The sequence below is a fragment of the Ipomoea nil genome, unplaced genomic scaffold (assembly GCF_001879475.1).
Source record: "Ipomoea nil cultivar Tokyo-kokei standard unplaced genomic scaffold, Asagao_1.1 scaffold2843, whole genome shotgun sequence".
Taxonomy (NCBI): Eukaryota; Viridiplantae; Streptophyta; class Magnoliopsida; order Solanales; family Convolvulaceae; genus Ipomoea; species Ipomoea nil.
The window spans coordinates 283213-305525 of NW_017619271.1; the positions used below are offsets into that span (position 1 = coordinate 283213).

The 22313-nt window shown below is 41.4% G+C and overlaps 1 long non-coding RNA gene across 1 annotated transcript; it reads right to left on the bottom strand.

Annotated features, from left to right (window-relative positions):
- Positions 1-1722: 1722 nt before the first annotated feature.
- On the bottom strand, positions 1723-22013 carry LOC109159657. Its single transcript, XR_002050632.1, has 3 exons — positions 21994-22013; positions 19315-19319; positions 1723-1797 (listed from the first exon to the last, which is right to left on the bottom strand). It is a non-coding gene; the product is annotated as an uncharacterized LOC109159657 (long non-coding RNA).
- Positions 22014-22313: the final 300 nt, after the last annotated feature.

Here is a 22313-nt window from a genome sequence, read left to right on the forward strand (position 1 = left end):
TCACGAGTTATCCTTGTGAGTTATGAGTCTTGTGTTGACAGTTGATCTTGGTTTTGACTTATATATATGTATTCCGTTTCGAAAATGGTTTTTATGACTTATATCTATCTATTTATGATACTTAATGGTATTGGTGGGTTACCAGCATTATTCGCTGACCGGGCGTCGTCCCAATGTTTATCTTTGTATCTTTCAGGTGATGTTTAGACGAGCACGATGTCTAGAGCCTGGTAGCTTAGCACCTTTATCCTTGCTTTTGTGGCCTGTGCGCCGATGTAGTTAGACAGATGTTTGGGATAGATGTACACACTTGCAGATTGTTTGCCGTAGCGTTTACCGTGTTTGGTAGACGTGGCGTGACACCCCGTTGGATTTCTTTTTATCCAGTTTCGTTTTTATCTTCCGCTGTGCTAGTTTTGTCGCTTAATCTTCATGTGTTAAGGCTTTTATATAGGTCTTGTTTGGGGGTGTTACAACGTGAACCTGACACACAGTTCACAACTCCATAATCACGTCATGGCCACCACGAGGACCACTGCAATACCTTGGTGACTAGTGTCTCATACCACTAATCGTGCAATCTAGGTAAAGCCACACACGCACCACACCACAACATGAATCATTCAACGGTTCACAGCGAAGATATTAAACCATACTCTATTAATGAATGGATCACAGTCCAACAACAACGATGAATAACACAAGTTATAATCAATAATAGGAAGGTACAAGCAACGCACACGCTAGCATTAAAACACCGAACTAGCATGCTTATCAAACGGGTAAACCAAACGTAGTTCTGAAGAACACACAAGACTCACCATAGTTCAACGAATCACAATGTTGAACACTTAGCACGATTCAAGACACCGAAACCTACATGGATCCCTACCATATAGTTCTAGACATACGAAACATCAAGAAGACGCTCAAATAGTTCCACAAAAGAACATCGGGAAGTCAAAAGACCAATTACCGAGTCAAAAGAATCACGGAGAACAAATCCCGAATACACACCAAGGTGTACCCCGCGGGTGGACCCATATATGGGTACATACCCACCCGCTTCTTGTATACCGCGGGTGGGCGGCGGGTTGGACCTCTACCCGTCGTTTCGCCCGCGGGTACGTATACCTGCACAAATAATCCCTTCGGGGATTTTCAACTCCAAGCTCAAATTCAAGTCCAAAACATGCCAAATATCACCAAATACAACAAAATGACTTGAATCAAAGGAATAGCCAAGCAATGGCATAAATGAACCCTAATAAAGAGCTCGAGTATTGCATTTTCACAAGACAATGCATAAACACTCATATTTCATAGCAAAATCACATGTAAAATCCAAGAAATCATCACATAGGTAAGAAAAATAGATTTTGTAGAGCATGGGTTACATCATTCGCTTATCCAACAAAAACCAACGCCAACATTGGCTCAACTCATAAAACCAAGCTACCGGGAACCTGTGAATCCAACCGATCCTCGACTATTAACAAAAGCACAAATAAAACTAATTATGCTCATAAAGGGATTTAAACTCTAATTCAACCCTAAATTACCCACAAGTCTAACCAATCTAGCTAGCCATCCAATTATTAATTAATCACAACACTAATATACTAATAGGCAAGCTAATAGCAAAGATTAATAGATAGAACTTACTACTTAAAATTAAATAGTAAAATAAATTTAATACCTTGAGTAGGAATTATACCCTAGCCAAACACAACCACAACCACCACCCTTACCACTAAGCTAGTAACTCAATTAATAATATAACTAAACAACAATTAACTAATACCATCCTAAACAGCAACACACAACATAGCAGAAGCTTACCATCAACACTGCCTTCTTTTTCAAGCATCTATGTCGCGGGTGGAACACGGGTACATCACCACCCATCCAACTACCCGCGGGTACACCGGAGCCACCACGTCCCCGGAGGAGCTACCACGCCGGGAACGGAGGAGAGACGCCATCACCGAGCTCCGTCGATGCCTCCGATGCCATGCAACACCACTGCCACGAGCGTCCCACTACTGCCGTTTCTGTTGCTTTGGAAATCAAAAGCAGAGGAGAAGCTCTATATGTTGTCCACGTTGTCGCCTCCTGCTCAACCACCTCCGCTAGACGAACGCCGAGAATGGCCGTCGGAGCAGTCGCTATTCTGCAGGTCGCGACTTGTTGCTGCCGAAGCTTACACATCTGTTGCTGCCTCGCCGGAAGGAGAGAAGAGAGATACAGGGGAAGGTTTGGGGTGAGGTTCTCACCTCTGTAACCGGGAAGCCGAACGAGAGAGAGACACGAGAGAGAAGTGGGTATAGTCGGCTTCTTAGCGAAGAAGATGAAGAGGGGGTGTTTGGTTTCCAAGGTTTGAAGATCACGGCTGATTGAAGTTGGGAGAGGGATGATATGATATATACATAATTACTATAGAGTGTAGGGTTACCCAATGATTGGGTTGGGCTAAAAGAGGAAGGTTGGACTCATCTTATGGCCATAATTAGAAAGTAGGCTTATTATTTATGCTTGGATGGTTGGGCTCAAGACTACAACATATATATATCTATTTATAAATTTCGTGCTTATAAGTAGGCTTAGGTAATAAAATTATCTTTGGACTCTAAGGCATTTGGATACAAAAAGTACCAGTTCACAATACTAAATAGACCCGAGCCCATTTCTAAATAAATAGCTATATAAATATTTTTATTAAAATATTTAATATCGGGACGATAATTTATTTTATAAAAATACGGGGTGTTACAGGGACGACGGTCCTCAGAGGCATAAGGTTGGACTTTGGAGTACAGGGGTCCTAGAGGTAATGTGTGACACCCCGTAAGTTTAAATTCTAATTGGGATTAATTAAGGAATTAATCCTAGCCTTCCTTGATAACTTCTTCCTAAAATCCTGAAATTTCGTAGTCGAAGGACTAGAAATTGACTAGTATTCTTGTGTACCTTGTGCTTTAGGTGTTGTACCTCAATCCCTTATTCATCCAAACCTTAGTAAGGGTAACTTGGTCTTTTCACTAGTGAGAGGTGCTCATTTTGCCCTAGCAAGACCTTTGTCTTCATTCCATGCTAGCCAAAGTTCTAAAAACTCTCCAACCTCTCTCTAAAAGAATCTTAGCTTGCTCTCCAAGCCAAAAAGGGAACTTCCAAGCTTTGCATAGTCTTCCACCAAGATTCCAACTTTCTAACACTACAAGGCTAGCAATGGTAAGATCTATCCTTCCAAACCTTTTCCTTACAAGATTCCCCCATCTTTTCTATAAATCTTTCTTCTACCTTGTGGGTTTTGGGAGTTTGTAGAAGATCAAGTGGTGGGTGAAGTGCTAGGTTGATCTAGAGGAGCTTTAGTCTTGCTTTAAGGTTGAAGAAGGTGTTCTTGGTCTACAAGAGGTAACTCATGCTTCACAAAACCTATTTTCACTTGATAATAATGATTATTGGCTTCTATGTGAAATTCTTGATGTGTTTGAGTGATTGATGCATGATCTTGTGATAATGCATTTTTAGAGCTTGTGTTTAGGGTTCTTGGATGCTATTTTATGAGTTATTCATAGGTTCAATTCATATCTTTGTTGTGTGGAAGATTTGGGGTCATTTGGACTTGAACTTGGCCTAAAAAATGATTTTTCGCGAATGATGATTATTGGGTGCAGGACGTACCCGCGGGTAGAGCCCTACCCGTGGCCCTACCCGCGGGGAACATGTTTGAGAAGTGGTTTGGGGTTGTTTTCCCACACTTTCGCCCATTCGTGTGTGATTCTTTGGCCACCGTTTGATTGGATTGTTGAGCTTTTGTGTGTTTCCTTGTTGTTACGTATGTCTAGAGCGATGTCTTAAGTATCCATGTTAGGATTTGGTGTCTTGAATCGTGCTTATGATCCAACCTTGTGATCCGTTGGATTGATGTTGAGTCTTTGTGGTTCATTGGAACTATTTTGGTTTACCCGTTTGATATGCGTGCTAGTTTGATGTTGTAATGCTAGTGTGTGGGGTTTGTTCTTTCCTATTGAGGTTGGCAACTTGTGTTGACCATCGTTGGTGTCGGATTGTAATCCTTCCTTGTTGAGTATGGTTTCATATCTTCGTTGTGATCCGTTGATTGATTCCTATGATGGTGTTGTGTGTCTGGCTGTACCTTTATTGCACGGTTAATGGTATGGGACATTAATCACCAAGGTACAGATGTGGTCCTGGTGGTGGCCATGGATTGGTGTGATGAGATGTTTGAGCTGGTAAAGTGGACAGTGTGGGGACTTATGTGTGAACGGACCGGTAGTGTAACTCCAGATGGCTGTTGGATACTTTACTTGTGGGAAACATGGGAAACTTATCCCCATTGCCAGAGATGGTAGCTAACCCGTTGAGCTTGGAATCTCAATAGGGGGTGTATACACTTAAAGTTGCTAGCTCTGTTTCCATTGGACTGAGGTCCTTGTCATTGCGATGACACTTGCATGTGATCCGTGTCGTTGCGATGACCACGTGAAGCATGATTGTTGAAGATTTGGAGCCCTCCACACTGATCCTCTATGAATTGAGCCATGGTGCTGACTCTATGGTATATGACTTAGTGTGATAGTGTCCTATGTGGACTTGGAACTCGTTATGGTATGAATCTGGCCTTCCATTGCTTAAGAGCATGTCTATTGTAAGTCCTTCGTTGTGTGTCGTATGTTGTACCTTGTTTTTGAGCTTGTTGCTTGTGGTTCTGTTGTCTTGTTGAGTACGTTGGTCTTTGACCTTTGTTATGAGTGATTGATGAGTCTATTGATGTCTCCTCTCTCGGCTTTAAATGATATATACTGTATTCCCAGTTCCAAATGGTTTTGATTATATCTATGTATATTATGATACTTAACACGTGTTGGTGGGTTACCAGCATTATTCGCTGACTGGTTGTTATCCCTATCTTTATGCTGTTTTTACAGGTTGTGAGTAGCTTCTTGGATAGCGCGCTAGCTGACCGTTAGATAGTGTAGCTCTTTATGGTTTTCCTAGTTAGACTTGTGGCCTGTGTGACTTGATCTTATGAGTAGGCTAATGACGTTTTGATTAGACGTAGCCTGTGCACCTGTAGATATGTAGGTGTGGCATAACATCTTCCGATTTTGTTTAGTTAGCTTTCGCCTTGTTTAATCTCAATGAGTAGACTTTATCTCTTTTCTAAGCTTTAATTGGTTTTATAAGTTGTTGAAAATTGGGGGTGTTACATAATTGTAGGAACTGTAATAAGATCGGGGGTAGCCATAAGGTTGGAACAGGGCATAAGGTTGTAACTTGTGACATGAAGTGTCACGGTGGCATGTAGTTGCCAATGTGTGTATGTCTATTATTTTCTATTGAGCATGTCGAGTGGTATTCTACTTTATGATCAGTTGTACTTGTTTACTGTTGTTGTCCTTATCTTGATGTTTTCTACTTTGTGATCAGTACAGTGCACCTTGAAATGTGTTAAGTTGTACTGTTGTTGTTCTTGTCTTGATGTTATCTTGGCATGATGATTTCCCTTGTCCTTTTTTAGAGTGAAATAGATTCTTTGCAGTTGACTTCTCTCTATGACTTTTGAACTGATATATACTGTATTCCGTTTCGAAAATGGTTTTGATTTATGCTATCTATTAATGCTACTTAACGCGTACTGATGGGTTAGCAGCAATATTCGCTGACCGGGCGTCGTCCCCTTTCTTTATGATGCTTTACAAGTCCTAAGTAGATATGGCGAGCGCGTTAGCTGTTGGTTGTAGTGTATTTTCCCTACCTATGTAGATAGTGTTTTGGGCCTGTGTGCCGTGGTTATGTTGAACAAGATAGATTGTTGGTTTTAGACTTGCCTGTGCATCCACATTGAGGTGGATGTGGCATAACACTTCCCGGTTTTCCCTTTTAAAATGTAAGACTTTTGCTATTGCTTACGTTTTATAATACCTATTAGTTACTTTGCCTTACGTAATTAAGTTTTTAAAATGTGATAAAAATCGGCGGTGTTACATTTGGTGTCTTGAATCGTGCTAAGTGTCCAACTTTGTGATTCGTTGGACTATGACGAGTATTGTATGTTCTATGGAACTATGTTTGGTTTGCCCGTTTGATAAGCATGCTAGTTTGACATTGAAATGCTAGTGTGTGCGGTTTGTTCTTTCCAATTTAGGTTGGAAACTTGTGTTGACCATCGTTGGTGTCGGATTGTAATCCTTTCTTGTTGAGTATGGTTTCATATCTTTGTTGTTTTCGATTGATTGATTCCTGTGATAAAAACGTGTGTACTTGTGGTACCTTGATTGCACGATTAAGGTTTATGGGGCCTTAATCTCTAAGGTACCAATGTGGTCTTCGTGTGGCCATGATTGAGATTGGTGGTTTGTTATTTGAGCTTTGCTCATGAGATTGGCGGTTGTGTGTTATGATATTGAATGGTACCCTCGTGTACTGAGAGTTCATTGGAAATTTTGACAGTTCTTGGCGGGGGAATGACGGTTCCCGGAGGCATAAGGTTGGACTCGGACGTACAGGGTGGCACTAGGAGGTAAAGGTTGGAACTGTAATAAGGCCGGGGGTAGCCATAAGGTTGGAACACGGAATTGTGTTCTTGTGACATGTAGTTGTCACTGTGGCATGTAGTTGCAATGTGTGTAAGTGTTTCTTTGCTATGAGCATGTCTCGATGTATTCTACTTTGTGATCAGTATAATACATCTCGAGTTTTATTGTTTATTGTTGGTATCCTTGTGTTGTTGTTGTTGTGGGATGTTGATTTCCCTTGTTCCTTTGAGAGTGAGATAGAGTCTTGGCAGTTGACTTCTCTCTATGACTTTTAAACTGATATATATTGTATTCCGTTTCGAAAATGGTTTTGATTTTTATTATCTATATATACTATTTAACGTGTACTGATGGGTTAGCAGCAATGTTCGTTGACCGGACGTCGTCCCCCTTCTTTATGTTGCTTTAGAGGTCCTAACTAGAAATGGCGAGCTCGTTAGCTGTTGGTTGTAGTGTAGTTTCCCTACCTCTGTAGATAGTGTTTTGGTCCTGTGTGCCGTGGTTATGTTGAACAAGATAGATTGTTGGTATTAGACTTGCCTGTGCATCCATATTGAGGTGGATGTGGCATAACACTTCCTGGTTTTTCCGTTTAAAATCTAAGACTTTTGCTGTTGCTTACGTTTTATAATACTTGTTAGTTACTTTGCCTTACGTAATTAAGTTTTTAAAATGTGATAAAAATCGGGGATGTTACATTTGGTGTCTTGAATCGTGCTAAATGTCCAACTTTGTGATTCGTTGGACTATGATGAGTATTGTACGTTCTATGGAACTATGTTTGGTTTACCCGTTTGATAAGCATGCTAGCTTGACGTTGAAATGCTAGTGTGTGCGGTTTGTTCTTTCCTATTGAGGTTGGAAACCTGTGTTGACCATCGTTGGTGTCGGATTGTAATCGTTTCTTGTTTTGTATGGTTTCATATCTTTGTTGTGATCGATTGATTGATTCCTGTGATAAAAACGTGTGTACTTGTGGTACCTTGATTGCACGATTAAGGGTTATGGGGCCTTAATCTCCAAGGAACCAATGTGGTCGTCGTGTGTCCATGATTGAGATTGGTGGTTTGTTATTTGAGCTTTGCTCATGAGATTGGCGGTTTTGTGTTGTGATATTGAATGGTACCCTCGTGTACTGAGAGATCGTTGGAAATGTTGGCCGTTGTTGGCGGTGGAATGACGATTCCCGGAGGCATAAGGTTGGACTCGAATGTACAGGGTGGCACTAGGAGGTAAAGGTTGGAACTGTAATAAGGTCGGGGGTAGCCATAAGGTTGGAACAGGGCATAAGGTTGGAACTTGGAATTGTGTTCTTGTGACATGTAGTTGTCACTGTGGCATGTAGTTGCAAATGTGTGTATGTGTTTCTTTGCTATGAGCATGTCTAGATGTATTCTACTTTGTGATCAGTATAATACATCTCGAGTTTTATTGTTTATTATTGGTATCATTGTCTTGTTGTTGTTGTGGGATGTAGATTTCCCTTGTTCGTTTGAGAGTGAAATAGAGTATTGGCTGTTGACTTCTCTCGATGACTTTTAAACTGATATATACTGTATTCCGTTTCGAAAATGGTTTTGATTTATGCTATCTATTAATGCTACTTAACGCGTACTGATGGGTTAGCAGCAATATTCGCTGACCGGGCGTCGTCCCCTTTCTTTATGTTGCTTTACAGGTCCTAAGTAGATATGGCGAGCGCGTTAGCTGTTGGTTGTAGTGTAGTTTCCCTACCTATTTTGGGCCTGTGTGCCGTGGTTATGTTGAACAAGATAGATTGTTGGTTTTAGACTTGCCTGTGCATCCACATTGAGGTGGATGTGGCATAACACTTCCTGGTTTTCCCGTTTAAAATCTAAGACTTTTGCTGTTGCTTACATTTTATAATACCTATTAGTTACTTTGCCATACGTAATTATGTTTTTAAAATGTGATAAAAATCGGGGGTGTTACATTTGGTGTCTTGAATCGTGCTAAGTGTCCAACTTTGTGATTCGTTGGACTATGATGAGTATTGTATGTTCTATGGAAGTATGTTTGGTTTGCCCATTTGATAAGCATGCTAGTTTGACGTTGAAATGCTAGTGTGTGCGGTTTATTCTTTTCTATTGAGGTTGGAAACCTGTGTTGACCATCGTTGGTGTCGGATTGTAATCGTTTCTTGTTTTGTATGGTTTCATATCTTTGTTGTGATCGATTGATTGATTCCTGTGATAAAAACGTGTGTACTTGTGGTACCTTGATTGCACGATTAAGGGTTATGGGGCCTTAATATCCATGGTACCAATGTGGTCGTCGTGTGGCCATGATTGAGATTGGTGGTTTGTTATTTGAGCTTTGCTCATCAGATTGGCGGTTTTGTGTTATGATATTGAATGGTACCCACGTGTACTGAGAGATCGTTGGAAATGTTGGCAGTTGTTAGCGGGGGAATGACGGTTACCGGAGGCATAAGGTTGGACTCGGATGTACAGGGTGGCACTAGGAGGTAATGGTTGGAACTGTAATAAGTCCGGGGGTAGCCATAAGGGTGGAACAGGGCATAAGGTTGGAACTTGGAATTTTGTTTTTGTGACATGTAGTTGTCAGTGTGGCTTGTAGTTGCCAATGTGTGTATGTGTTTCTTTGCTATGAGCATGTCTTGATGTATTCTACTTTGTGATCAGTATAATACATCTCGAGTTTTATTGTTTATTGGTGGTATCTTTGTCTTGTTGTTGTTGTGGGATGTTGATTTCCCTTGTTCCTTTGAGAGTGAAATAGAGTCTTGGCTGTTGACTTCTCTCTATGACTGTTAAACTGATATATAATGTATTCCGATTTGAAAATGGTTTTGATTTTTATTATCTATATATACTATTTAACGTGTATTGATGGGTTACTAGCAATGTTCGCTGACCGGGCGTCGTCCCCTTTCTTTATGTTGCTTTACAGGCCCAAAGTAGATATGGCGAGCACGTCAGCTGTTGGTTGTTGTGTAGTTTCCCTACCTATGTATATAGTGTTTTGGGCCTGTGTGCCGTGGTTATGTTGAACAAGATAGATTGTTGGTTTCAGACTTGCCTATGCATCCGCATTGAGGTGGATGTGGCATAACACTTCCCGGTTTTCCCGTTAAAAATTTAAGAGTTTCGCTGTTGCTTACGTTTTAAAATACCTATTAGTTACTTTGCCTTACGTAATTAAGTTTTTAAAATGTGATAAAAATCAGGGATGTTACATTTGGTGTCTTGAATAATGCTAAGTGTCCAACTTTGTGATTCGTTGGACTATGATGAGTATTGTATGTTCTATGGAACTATGTTTGGTTTGCCCGTTTGATAAGCATGCTAGTTTGACGTTGAAATGCTAGTGTGTGCGGTTTGTTCTTTCCGATTGAGGTTGGAAACTTGTGTTGACCATCGTTGGTGTCGGATTGTAATCCTTTCTTGTTGAGTATGGTTTCATATCTTTGTTGTGATCGATTGATTGATTCCTGTGATAAAAACGTGTGTACTTGTGGTACCTTGATTGCACGATTAAGGTTTATGGGGCCTTAATCTCCAAGGTACCAATGTGGTCTTCGTGTGGCCATGATTGAGATTGGTGGTTTGTTATTTGAGCTTCGCTCATGAGATTGGCGGTTTTGTGTTATGATATTGACTGGTACCCTCGCGTACTGGGAGATCGTTGGAAATGTTGGCCGTTGTTGGCGGGGGAATGACGGTTCCTGGAGGCATAAGGTTGGACTCGGATGTGCAGGGTGGCACTAGGAGGTAAAGGTTGGAACTGTAATAAGGCCGGGGGTAGGCATAAGGTTAGAACTTGGAATTGTGTTCTTGTGACATGTAGTTGTCACTGTGGCATGTAGTTGCCAATGCGTGTATGTGTTTCTTTGCTATGAGCATGTCTAGATGTATTCTACTTTGTGATCAGTATAATACTTCTCGAGTTTTATTGTTTATTATTGGTATCATTGTCTTGTTGTTGTTGTAGGATGTAGATTTCTTCCCTTGTTCGTTTGAGAGTGAAATAGAGTATTGGCTGTTGACTTCTCTCTATGACTTTTAAACTGATATATACTGTATTCCGTTTTGAAAATGGTTTTGATTTTTATTATCTATATATAATATTTAACGTGTATTGATGGGTTACCAGCAATGTTCGCTGACCGGGTGTCGTCCCCTTTCTTTATGTTGCTTTACAGGTCCTAAGTTGATATGGCGAGCTCGTTAGCTGTTGCTTGTAGAGTAGCTTCCCAACCTATGTATATAGTGTTTTGGGCCTGTGTGCCGTGGTTATGTTGAACAAGATAGATTGTTGGTTTCAGACTTGCCTGTGCATCCACATTGTGGTGGATGTGGCATAACACTTCCCGGTTTTCCCGTTTAAAATCTAAGACTTTCGCTGTTGCTTACGTTTTATAATACCTGTTAGTTACTTTGCCTTACGTAATTAAATTTTTAAAATTTGATAAAAATCGGGGATGTTATGTTTGGTGTCTTGAATCGTGCTAAATGTCCAACTTTGTGATTCGTTGGACTATGATGAGTATTGTATGTTCTATGGAACTATGTTTGGTTTGCCCGTTTGATAAGCATGCTAGTTTGACGTTAAAATGCTAGTGTGTGCGGTTTGTTCTTTCCTATTGAGGTTGGAAACCGGTGTTAACCATCGTTGGTGTCGGATTGTAATCGTTTCTTGTTTAGTATGGTTTCATATCTTTGTTGTGATCGATTGATTGATTCCTGTGATAAAAACGTGTGTACTTGTGGTACCTTGATTGCACGATTAAGGTTTATGGGGCCTTAATATCCAAGGTATCAATGTGGTCGTCGTGTGGCCATGATTGAGATTGGTGGTTTGTTATTTGAGCTTTGCCCATCAGATTGGCGGTTTTGTGTTATGATATTGAATGGTACCCTCGTGTACTGAGAGATCGTTGGAAATGTTGGCAATTGTTAGCGGGGGAATGACGGTTACCGAAGGCATAAGTTTGGACTCGGATGTACAGGGTGGCACTAGGAGGTAAAGGTTGGAACTGTAATAAGTCCGGGGGTAGCCATAAGGGTGGAACAGGGCATAAGGTTGGAACTTGTAATTTTGTTTTCGTGACATGTAGTTGTCAGTGTGTCATGTAGTTGCCAATGTGTGTATGTGTTTCTTTGCTATGAGCATGTCTAGATGTATTCTACTTTGTGATCAATATAATACATCTCGAGTTTTATTGTTTATTGGTGGTATCCTTGTCTTGTTGTTGTTGTGGTATGTTGATTTCCCTTGTTCCTTTGAGAGTGAAATAGAGTCTTGGCTGTTGACTTCTCTCTATGACTGTTAAACTAGTATATAATGTATTCCGTTTTGAAAATGGTTTTGATTTTTATTATCTATATATACTATTTAACGTGTATTGATGGGTTACTAGCAATGTTCGCTGACCGGGCGTCGTCCCCTTTCTTTATGTTGCTTTACAGGTCCTAAGAAGATATGGCGAGCTCGTTAGCTGTTGGTTGTAGTGTAGTTTCCCTACCTATGTATATAGTGTTTTGGGCCTGTGTGCCGTGGTTATGTTGAACAAGATAGATTGTTGGTTTCAGACTTGCCTGTGCATCCACATTGAGGTGGATGTGGCATAACACTTCCCGGTTTTCCCGTTAAAAATTTACGACTTTCGCTGTTGCTTACATTTTAAAATACTTGTTAGTCACTTTGCCTTACGTAATTAAGTTTTTAAAATGTGATAAAAATTGGGGATGTTACATTTGGTGTCTTGAATAATGCTAAGTGTCCAACTTTGTGATTCGTTGAACTATGATGAGTATTGTATGTTCTATGGAACTATGTTTGGTTTGACCGTTTGATAAGCATGCTAGTTTGACGTTGAAATGCTAGTATGTCCGGTTTGTTCTTTCCTATTGAGGTTGGAAACTAGTGTTGACCATCGTTGGTGTCGGATTGTAATCCTTTCTTGTTGAGTATGGTTTCATATCTTTGTGGTGATCGATTGATTGATTCCTGTGATAAAAACGTGTGTACTTGTGGTACCTTGATTGCACGATTAAGGTTTATGGGGCCTTAATCTCCAAGGTACCAATGTGGTCGTCGTGTGGCCATGATTGAGATTGGTGGTTTGTTATTTGAGCTTTGCTCATGAGATTGGCGGTTTTGTGTTATGATATTGAATGGTACCCTCGTGTACTGAGAGATCTTTGGAAATGTTGGCTGTTGTTGGCGGGGGAATGACGGTTCCCGGAGGCATAAGGTTGGACTCGGATGTATAGGGTGGCACTAGGAGGTAAAGGTTGGAACTGTAATAAGGCCGGGGGTAGCCATAAGGTTTGAACAGGGCATAAGGTTGGAACTTGGAATTGTGTTCTTGTGACATGTAGTTGCCAATGTGTGTATGTGTTTCTTTGCTATGAGCATGTCTAGATGTATTCTATTTTGTGATCAGTATAATACATCTCGAGTTTTATTGTTTATTGGTGGTATCCTTGTCTTGTTGTTGTTGTGGGATGTAGATTTCCCTTGTTCCTTTGAGAGTGAAATAGAGTCTTGGCTGTTGACTTCTCTCTATGACTGTTAAACTGATATATAATGTATTCCGTTTTGAAAATGGTTTTGATTTTTATTATCTATATATACTATTTAACGTGTATTGATGGGTTACTAGCAATGTTCGCTGACCGGGCGTCGTCCCCTTTCTTTATGTTTCTTTACAGGTCCTAAGTAGATATGGCGAGCTCGTTAGCTGTTGGTTGTAGTGTAGTTTCCCTACCTATGTATACAGTGTTTTGGGCCTGTGTGTCGTGGTTATGTTGAACAAGATTGATTGTTGGTTTCAGACTTGCCTGTGCATCCACATTGAGGTGGATGTGGCATAACACTTCCCGGTTTTCCCGTTAAAAATTTAAGACTTTCGCTGTTGCTTACATTTTAAAATACCTGTTAGTTACTTTGCCTTACGTAATTAAGTTTTTAAAATGTGATTAAAATCGGGGATGTTACATTTGGTGTCTTGAATAATGCTAAGTGTCCAACTTTGTGATTCGTTGGACTATGATGAGTATTGTATGTTCTATGGAACTATGTTTGGTTTGACCGTTTGATAAGCATGCTAGTTTGACGTTGAAATGCTAGTGTGTGCAATTTGTTCTTTCCTATTGAGGTTGGAAACTTGTGTTGACCATCGTTGGTGTCGGATTGTAATCCTTTCTTTTTGAGTATGGTTTCATATCTTTGTTGTGATCGATTGATTGATTCCTGTGATAAAAACGTGTGTACTTGTGGTACCTTGATTGCACGATTAAGGTTTATGGGGCTTTAATCTCCAAGGTACCAATGTGGTCGTCGTGTGGCCATGATTGAGATTGGTGGTTTGTTATTTGAGCTTTGCTCATGAGATTGGCGGTTTTGTGTTATGATATTGAATGGTACCCTCGTGTACTGAGAGATCGTTAGAAATGTTGGTCGTTGTTGGCGGGGGAATTACGGTTCCCGGAGGCATAAGGTTGGACTCGGATGTACAGGGTGGCACTAGGAGGTAAAGGTTGGAACTGTAATAAGGCCGGGGGTAGCCATAAGGTTGGAACAGGGCATAAGGTTGGAACTTGGAATTGTGTTCTTGTGACATGTAGTTGTCACTGTGGCATGTAGTTGCCAATGTGTGTATGTGTTTCTTTGCTATGAGCATGTCTAGATGTATTCTACTTTGTGATCAGTATAATACATCTCGAGTTTTATTGTTTATTGTTGGTATCCTTGTCTTGTTGTTGTTGTGGGATGTTGATTTCCCTTGTTCCTTTGAGAGTGAAATAGAGTCTTGGCAGTTGACTTCTCTCTATGACTTTTAAACTGATATATACTGTATTCCGTTTTGAAAATGGTTTTGGTTTTTATTATCTATATATACTATTTAACGTGTACTGATGGGTTACCAGCAATGTTCGCTGACCGGGCGTCGTCCCCTTTCTTTATGTTGCTTTACAGTTCTTGAGTAGCCAAGCATTGGCATAAATGCACCCAATAACAAGCTCTAGATATTCATTTTCACAAGACAATGCATAAACACTCATATTTCATAGCAAAATCACATGTAGAATCCACGAAATCATCACATAGGTAAGCAAAATAGATTTTGTAGAGCATGGGTTACCTCATTCGCTTATCCAACCAAAACCAACGCCAACATTGGCTCAACTCATAAAACCAAGCTACCGTGAACCTGTGAATCAAACTGATCCTCGACTATTAACAAAAGCACTAATAAAAATAATTATGCTCATAAGGGGATTTAAACTCTGGTTCAACCCTAAATTACCCACAAATCAAACCAATCAAGCTAGGCATCCTATTGTTAATTAATCACAACACTGATATACTAATAGGCAAGCTAATAATCAAGATTAATAGATAGAACTTACTACTTAAAATTAAATACTAAAACAAGCTTATAACCTTAAGCAAAAATCAAACCCTCACTAAACACAACCACAACCACCACCCTTACCACTAAGTTAGTAACTCAATTAATAATATAACTAAACAAAAATTAACTAATATCATCCTAAACAGCAACACACAACAGAACAGAAGCTCACCATCAACACTGCCTTCTTCTTCATGCATCCACGCCGCGGGTGGAACACTGGTACATCACCACCCATCCAACTACCCGCGGGTACACCGGAACCACCATGTCGCCAGAGGAGCTACCACGCCGGGAACGGAGGAGAGACGCCATCACCGAGCTCTGTCGATGCCGCTGATGCCAGGCAACATCACTACCACGAGCCTCCCACTACTGCCATTTCTGTTGCTTTGGACATCGAAAGCAGAGGAGAAGCTTTATACGTTATCCATGTTGTCGCCTCCTGCTCAACCGCCACCGTTGAACGAACACCGAGAATGGCCGTCGGAGCAGTCGCTGTTCTGCACGTCGCGACCTGCTGCTGCCGGAGATTACACATCTGTTGCTGCCTCGCCGGGAGGAGAGAAGAGAGATACAAGGGAAGGTTTGGGGTGAGGTTCTCACCTCTGTAATCGGGAAGCCGAACGAGAGAGAGACACGAGAGAGAGGCGGGTATAGCTGGCTGCTTAGCGAAGAAGATGAGGAGGGGGTCTTTGGTTTTCAAGGTTTGAAGGTCACGGCTGATTGAAGTTGGGAGAGGGATGATATGATACATACATACTTACTATAGAGTGTAGGGTTACCCAATGATTGGGTTCGGCTAAAAGAGAAGGTTGAACTCATCTCATGGCCATAATTAGAAAGTAGGCTTATTATTTAGGCTTGGATGGTTGGGCTCAAGACTACAACGTGTATATATATATATATATATATATATATATATATATATATATATATATATATATATATATACATATATATCCATTTATTAATTTCGGGCTTATAAGTAGGCTTAGATAATAAAATTGTCTTTAGACTCTAAGGCATTTGGACACAAAAGTACCGGTTCACAATACTAAATAGACCCGAGCCCATTTCTAAATAAATTGCTATATAAATATTTATATTAAAATATTTAATACCGGGACGATAATTTATTTTATAAAAATATGGGGAGTCACATCCTCACCCCCTTAAAAGAAGCTTCGTCCCGAAGCTAGAAAACCATTTTGGGGATAAGGGTGTCAAGAAAATACGATGGTGTATATAGGGAAAAACATTTTACGGGAATTTGTATACATATATATATTCTAGGCTTTGGAAAAGATTTGGTTCGAAAGGTTGGAAAGGATGACGATTTAAATTTTAAACTCAAGGACACGCTGGTTGGTAAGAAAAAGGAAATGAGAGTTAAGGTTCCAAACCTGAGACAACGTCAATTTGGAATAGGATCAAAGTTATCAAAGTTGCAACTTAGGCTCACAGGCCTTAACGCTAATAAAGGAAGAGATAAAACTATCTACAGGCCACTAGCACGCTCTCCAAAGTTATCCAACCCGTAAAGCAACAAATAGAAATGGGACGACGCCCGGTCAGCGAATAATGCTGGTAGCCCACCAATACATGTGAAATATCATACATAGATAAGATATAAGTTGTAAAGCCATTCTCAAAACGGAATACGTATATATAAGTTCAAAACCAAGAGTAATAGTCAACACAAGACTCAAACACTCTCAACAAGAACACGGGAACACATCCCAAGACCACAAAGAATAACAACGACTCACAAGAAGTCTCAACGTATAATCTATCATCACATAATAGATTAACACCCGACATGTACAACTCAAAGGAATAGGGACACACCCAACGGAAACACTTGCCTTTGTGACTACACATATCACAAGAAGAGAACTCACAATAACGGCTACACAAGCCCTCGTGACATCACCCATCATGAGTTGATATTGTAACACGCCAAAATTTTGAAACTTTTAAAACTTATATAATAAAGGTAAATCCTCATTAAATCCCGAAATCAAACATAAGAGTATGGGGTGCTACTCCACACCTGAGCTAGAGAACTCAGGTGCACAGGCTAACTAACTAAAATCCTCAAATAATGTCAATACATAAGCATGGCACGCAGGCCGAGAGGGAAACTAGCTACTCTACGCCTCGGATCTCTAACGCGCTCTGGGATCTACTCATCTGTGCCTGAAAGCCAAATATATCTATTCAGCAAGCGATGCTGGTAACCCACTCCAACACGTTGAAATACAAAATAGGTATATATATATATATATATATATAGATATAGATATAGATACAGGAAAACCATTTTGAAGTAGGAAGATATATACTTAGGAGACTCTAGCTTTAAAACAAGGAATAGACTCAGCAAATAGGGATAAGCACATTAATCAATGATAAACAGTTAAGTAGCGATAACATCATAAGGAATACGCATCTAAGGTCGCAGAACACTTTTCAATTCAAACACATCATCATTCAATCATCACTCACATCACATAATCGTTGATGGCGCCACGGGACCAATCGCATGCCCCGAACATGAGGGTTAATGCTTATAGCATTAACACGGCTCCGCAGCACCCTACCTCAGTACCGTGGTATGAGGGGAGTTGATCGCAACCAACCCTTTGAGAACCGCTGACAAACTCAACGTCAGACCACGATCCGACACACCGCTGACGCGCATAGTCGGTGGACCGCGATCCCCTTTACAAGGAGGGACTTACGACCCTACACACCGTTGATGCGTACAGTCGGTGGACCGTATAGGATCAAGCCCGACACACCGCTGAGCTAAACTCAGTCGGTGGGCGAAGATCCTCAGACACTACGGCCCTACACACCACTGTCCCATCACTCGGTGGATCGCAGCCAGCCGTAGCCCTACACACCGCCTGATTACTCAGGTCGGTGGACTACAGCCTTCCTCGGCTTATTGGCCCTACACACCGCCTGGCGCGTCCAAGGCCCATGTTGGACCGCAGCCCAAGAAGTGAATCAATTCCGCCTTTAGCCAACTTCTGAGCCTTAGCTCAGGAACAATCCATTTATCCTTCAGCCACTTCCGAACCTTTAGTCCAGGAACAATCCATTCGGCCTTCAGCCGACTTCCGAACCTTAGTCCGGGAATCACCCAATTGGCCTATAACCAAAATGGGGGATCATGCAACACATAACACATAGGAGCACGTAGTAGCATATTGGGAGGAGAAATACATATAAATAAACTTACGTGTGATCATTCAAATACTAAGAATAGTCCTAAGGGTTCATACAACTTCCACCTAGGTCAACGGGTTACAAATTCAACTAGCATGCAATTCCTAAGACTCATTTAACCTACGAATGGTACCCGAAATATCAAACTAGACTCAAGCATGACAAACGGGGTCCGTTGGGACACCGTGGGGGAGCGGGGAACAACAAACGGGAAGCCAAAGACCCGGGGTGGGGTACGGACCAGCGGGTAGCCGGTGGGTGGGGGTCAACCGCCGGCTGCCCGCCGGAGGGCAGTGTTCCGGGCAGCGGGTCGCCGGCGGGCAGGCGGCTGCCCGGTGGCTGCCCGTTGCCGGGCGGTGTCCTTCGGGCAGCGGGTAGGTGGCGGGTTCCCCTACCCCCACTGACTCTTTTCTCATATATTTGTCCCGGGAACCTTTGTGGAACACGAAACCATGCTTAGACACTTTTAAACGCGAATAACGACACCACGTAGGCAATTAACGGATCAAAAGCAAGGATCACGTAAGAGTTATCCTATTATGACTTCTAAATATAAACAACACCCGAACACGAGAATTCCCACCCAAATGTAAATCAAGAACATCACAACACAAATTCCCAATCCAACCTAGGGCTCTAATCCCACCCAAATCATCAAGATCATATTTTATCTTTAACATCAAGAAATATCAAGATTCGTCAAGAATCATCACATCAAAATAAAGAACTTCTTTTCAACATCAAGATCATCAAGAATGCATATAAATCATCTTATCAATCATCAAGAACATAACACAATTATCATAGAAGAATTCATCAAGACACAAGAATATAGAGGGTGGCCAAGGAAGGAGATTATAGCAAAGAAAATAGGTTTTGTTGCGACATGCGTTACCTCTTGGCCTTAATTAATCCTCCCTTGGCTATTAAGGTTCTTCCCTAAAATTTCCATCCGTTTGATCTCCCTAGGCTTGGTGGTGGGGAGTCCTTGGGGAATTCTTGTGTGGTGATAACTATTGTGGTGTGACTTCTAGGTGCCTCCTATGTTCTTATATATATATATATCTAGGAGTCCTAATCAGGGTCTGAATGGTATGGGTTTACTAATTCTGTAACACCCCCAAAACAACAAGACCTAAAAACAAGTCTTAACACATGCAGATTAACAACAAAACTAGCACAACGGAAGATAAACGAAAACTGGATAAAAGAAATCCAAACAAGAGTGTTATGCCACGTATACCACACTAGGTAACGCTAAGGCGACAATCTGCAAGTGTATCACACTATCCCAAAACATCAGTCTAAAGCAATCTAAAACCATTGGCGCGCAGGCCACGAAAACACAGTCTAAAGATACAGGTGCTAAGCTACCAGGCTCTAGACATCGCGCTCGACTACTCAACAGCTGAAAGAACACAAAGATAAACATCGGGGCGACGCCCGGTCAGCGAAAGATGCTGGTAACCCACCAATACTGTTAAGTATCATAAATAGGTAGATATAAGATATAAAAACCATTTTCGAAACGGAATACATATATATAAGTCAAAAGCCAAGATCAAAAGACAACACAAGACTCACAACTCACAAGGATAACACCGGGAACACATCCCAACAAAAAAGGTTAACCACACACAAGGATAAAGACTCACCCAACGACAACAAATGCCAAACAACACAAGCCTCCATGACTGCACACGTCACGAGAGAAGATCACACAACAACGGCTACAAAAGCCCTCGTGACATCACCCATCACGAGTTGATATGCCTTCCTTATGCCCTGTTCCAACCTTATGGCTACCCCCAACCTTGTACCTTCAAGCCAACCATTACCTCCAGAATCCCCTGTACAGCCAAGTTCAACCTTATTCCTCCAGGACCGTCGTCCCCCACCAACAGACCACAAAAGAACCACCACCAATCACGACAAAACATGCCCGGATAACAAAATGTTGTCCTCCAATCACGTGAACCTTTCTCGAAGGAACACAACTCCATAATCACGTCACGGCCACCACGAGGACCGCTGCAATACCTTGGTGACTAGCGTCCCATACCACTAATCGTGCAATCCAGGTAGAGCCACACACGCACCACCACTCACACGAATCAAACAACGGATCACAACGAAGGTATGAAACTTACTCAGTCAAGGAACGGGTCACCACCCAATGACAACAATGATGAATAACGCAAGTTATCATCAACCAAACGGAAGGTACGAACAACACACACGCTAGCATTAAGACAACAAACTAGCATGCTTATCAACGGGGAAACTCAAGATAGTTTCGAGGAACACACAAGACACCTCTTGGTTCAACGAAACACAATGTTAAACACTTAGCACGAACCAAGACACCAAAGATCCTACATGGATACCTACCATATAGCTCTAGACCTACGAAACATCAAGAAGACACTCAAATTGTTCCACAAAAGAACAACGGGAAGCCAAAAGATCAAACACCAAAACAACCGAATCACGGGGAACAAATCCCGACATCGCAACAACTATGTACCCGCGGGTGGACCCACGGGTAGTGCCCCACCCGTGGTCCCGCCCGCGGGAACGTCCCGATATCACCACAAATCCCTTCGGGGATTTTCTCCTCCAAACACAAATTCAAGTCCAAAACACACCAAATCTCACCAAACACAACAAAATGACTTGAACCAAGGAACATGCCAAGCAATGGCACAAAGGAACCCTAAACACAGGCTCTAGATATGCAATATCACAAGATAAAGGCATAAACACTCACATTTCAAAGCAAAGCACAAGTAGAGTCTAAGAAATCATATATAGGTAAGCGAAATAGGTTTTGTAGAGCATGGGTTACCTCTTGAAGACCAAAAGACTTCTCTTACACCACAAAAAGCTCTCCACTAAGCTCACTAGCCAAACCCACTTCAAGATCTAAACAAAAGATCATAAAGATCCTACCTTTAAGAGAAAGACTACTAAGATGGAACCAAAAAGACTAAACAAGCTTAGATCTTACCCTTCTAGATGCCCAAATAGGTGAAAGATTGAATCTTGGAAGCAAAACTTGGAATCTTGACAAAGGTCTCACTTGGCTTGAAGAACAAGCTACTTTTCTTTTCTAGAGAAAAGGTAGAGATATTTTCTAGGAATTGTAAGGAATGAAATGAAGAAGTCTTCTAGGTTTAGATTACAACACTAGCTCTTGGTGAAAAGACAAGGATACCCTTACTAACTTTTAGAAAGTGTAAGGAACAAGGGAACTCCTCTCAAAGCACAAGGTACAACACAACTTAAAGATTGACTAGTCAAATACTAGTCCTTGAGTATTAAAAATCAGGATTTTAGGAATCAATTCCTCAAGAGAAATAGAATTAATTACTCAATTAATTCATGGAATGGAATGTGGATTTTCGGGGTGTCACATCCTCTCCCCCTTCAAAGAAGTTTCGTCCCCGAAACTTGGGTACAACAAGCCAAAACGAAGGTAACAAGGAAACAAAATTGAGACAAGAAATTTCAAGAATATCCCTTTTGGTCAAAACTCCAAAAGTTCTCACAAGGGTTCCAAAGCAAAGAAGAAGACATTACGGATTCAAGGATTAGCAAGGGGTCAACAAACGGATAGATTGAGCATCAAGAACTCTACCCTCAACACAACAACCAACTTCTAGCCAACAACCAAGAACTCAACAACTAACCCAAACACCAACTAACAAACTACCTAAGCAACAAGGCAACAAACAAAACAAGCAAACACACAAAGCACACAACAACCTAACACCAAGCTACAACGGCTAAGAAACAACAAGGAAGAAGCGAACGGGGTTACCACAACACCACTAGAACTCCTCACTCTCCGACTCTTCGGCCTCTTCAGACTCTTCTTATTCGGCTTCATCTCTGTGACTAGAACTAGCTTCAATCTGATCCAGCCTCTGATGCACTTCGACAAACTGAGACTTCACAAACGCAAAGCCCTCGGCGATCAAACTGTTCTGCTGACGAAGCAAAGAGACGACGTCCTGCTCTCTCTTGGTGCGAACTTCTTCCCTTCTTCGGCTTTCCTCACTGTCTGATTCACTTACTTCAGCTTCGGCGGTCTCCGGTGC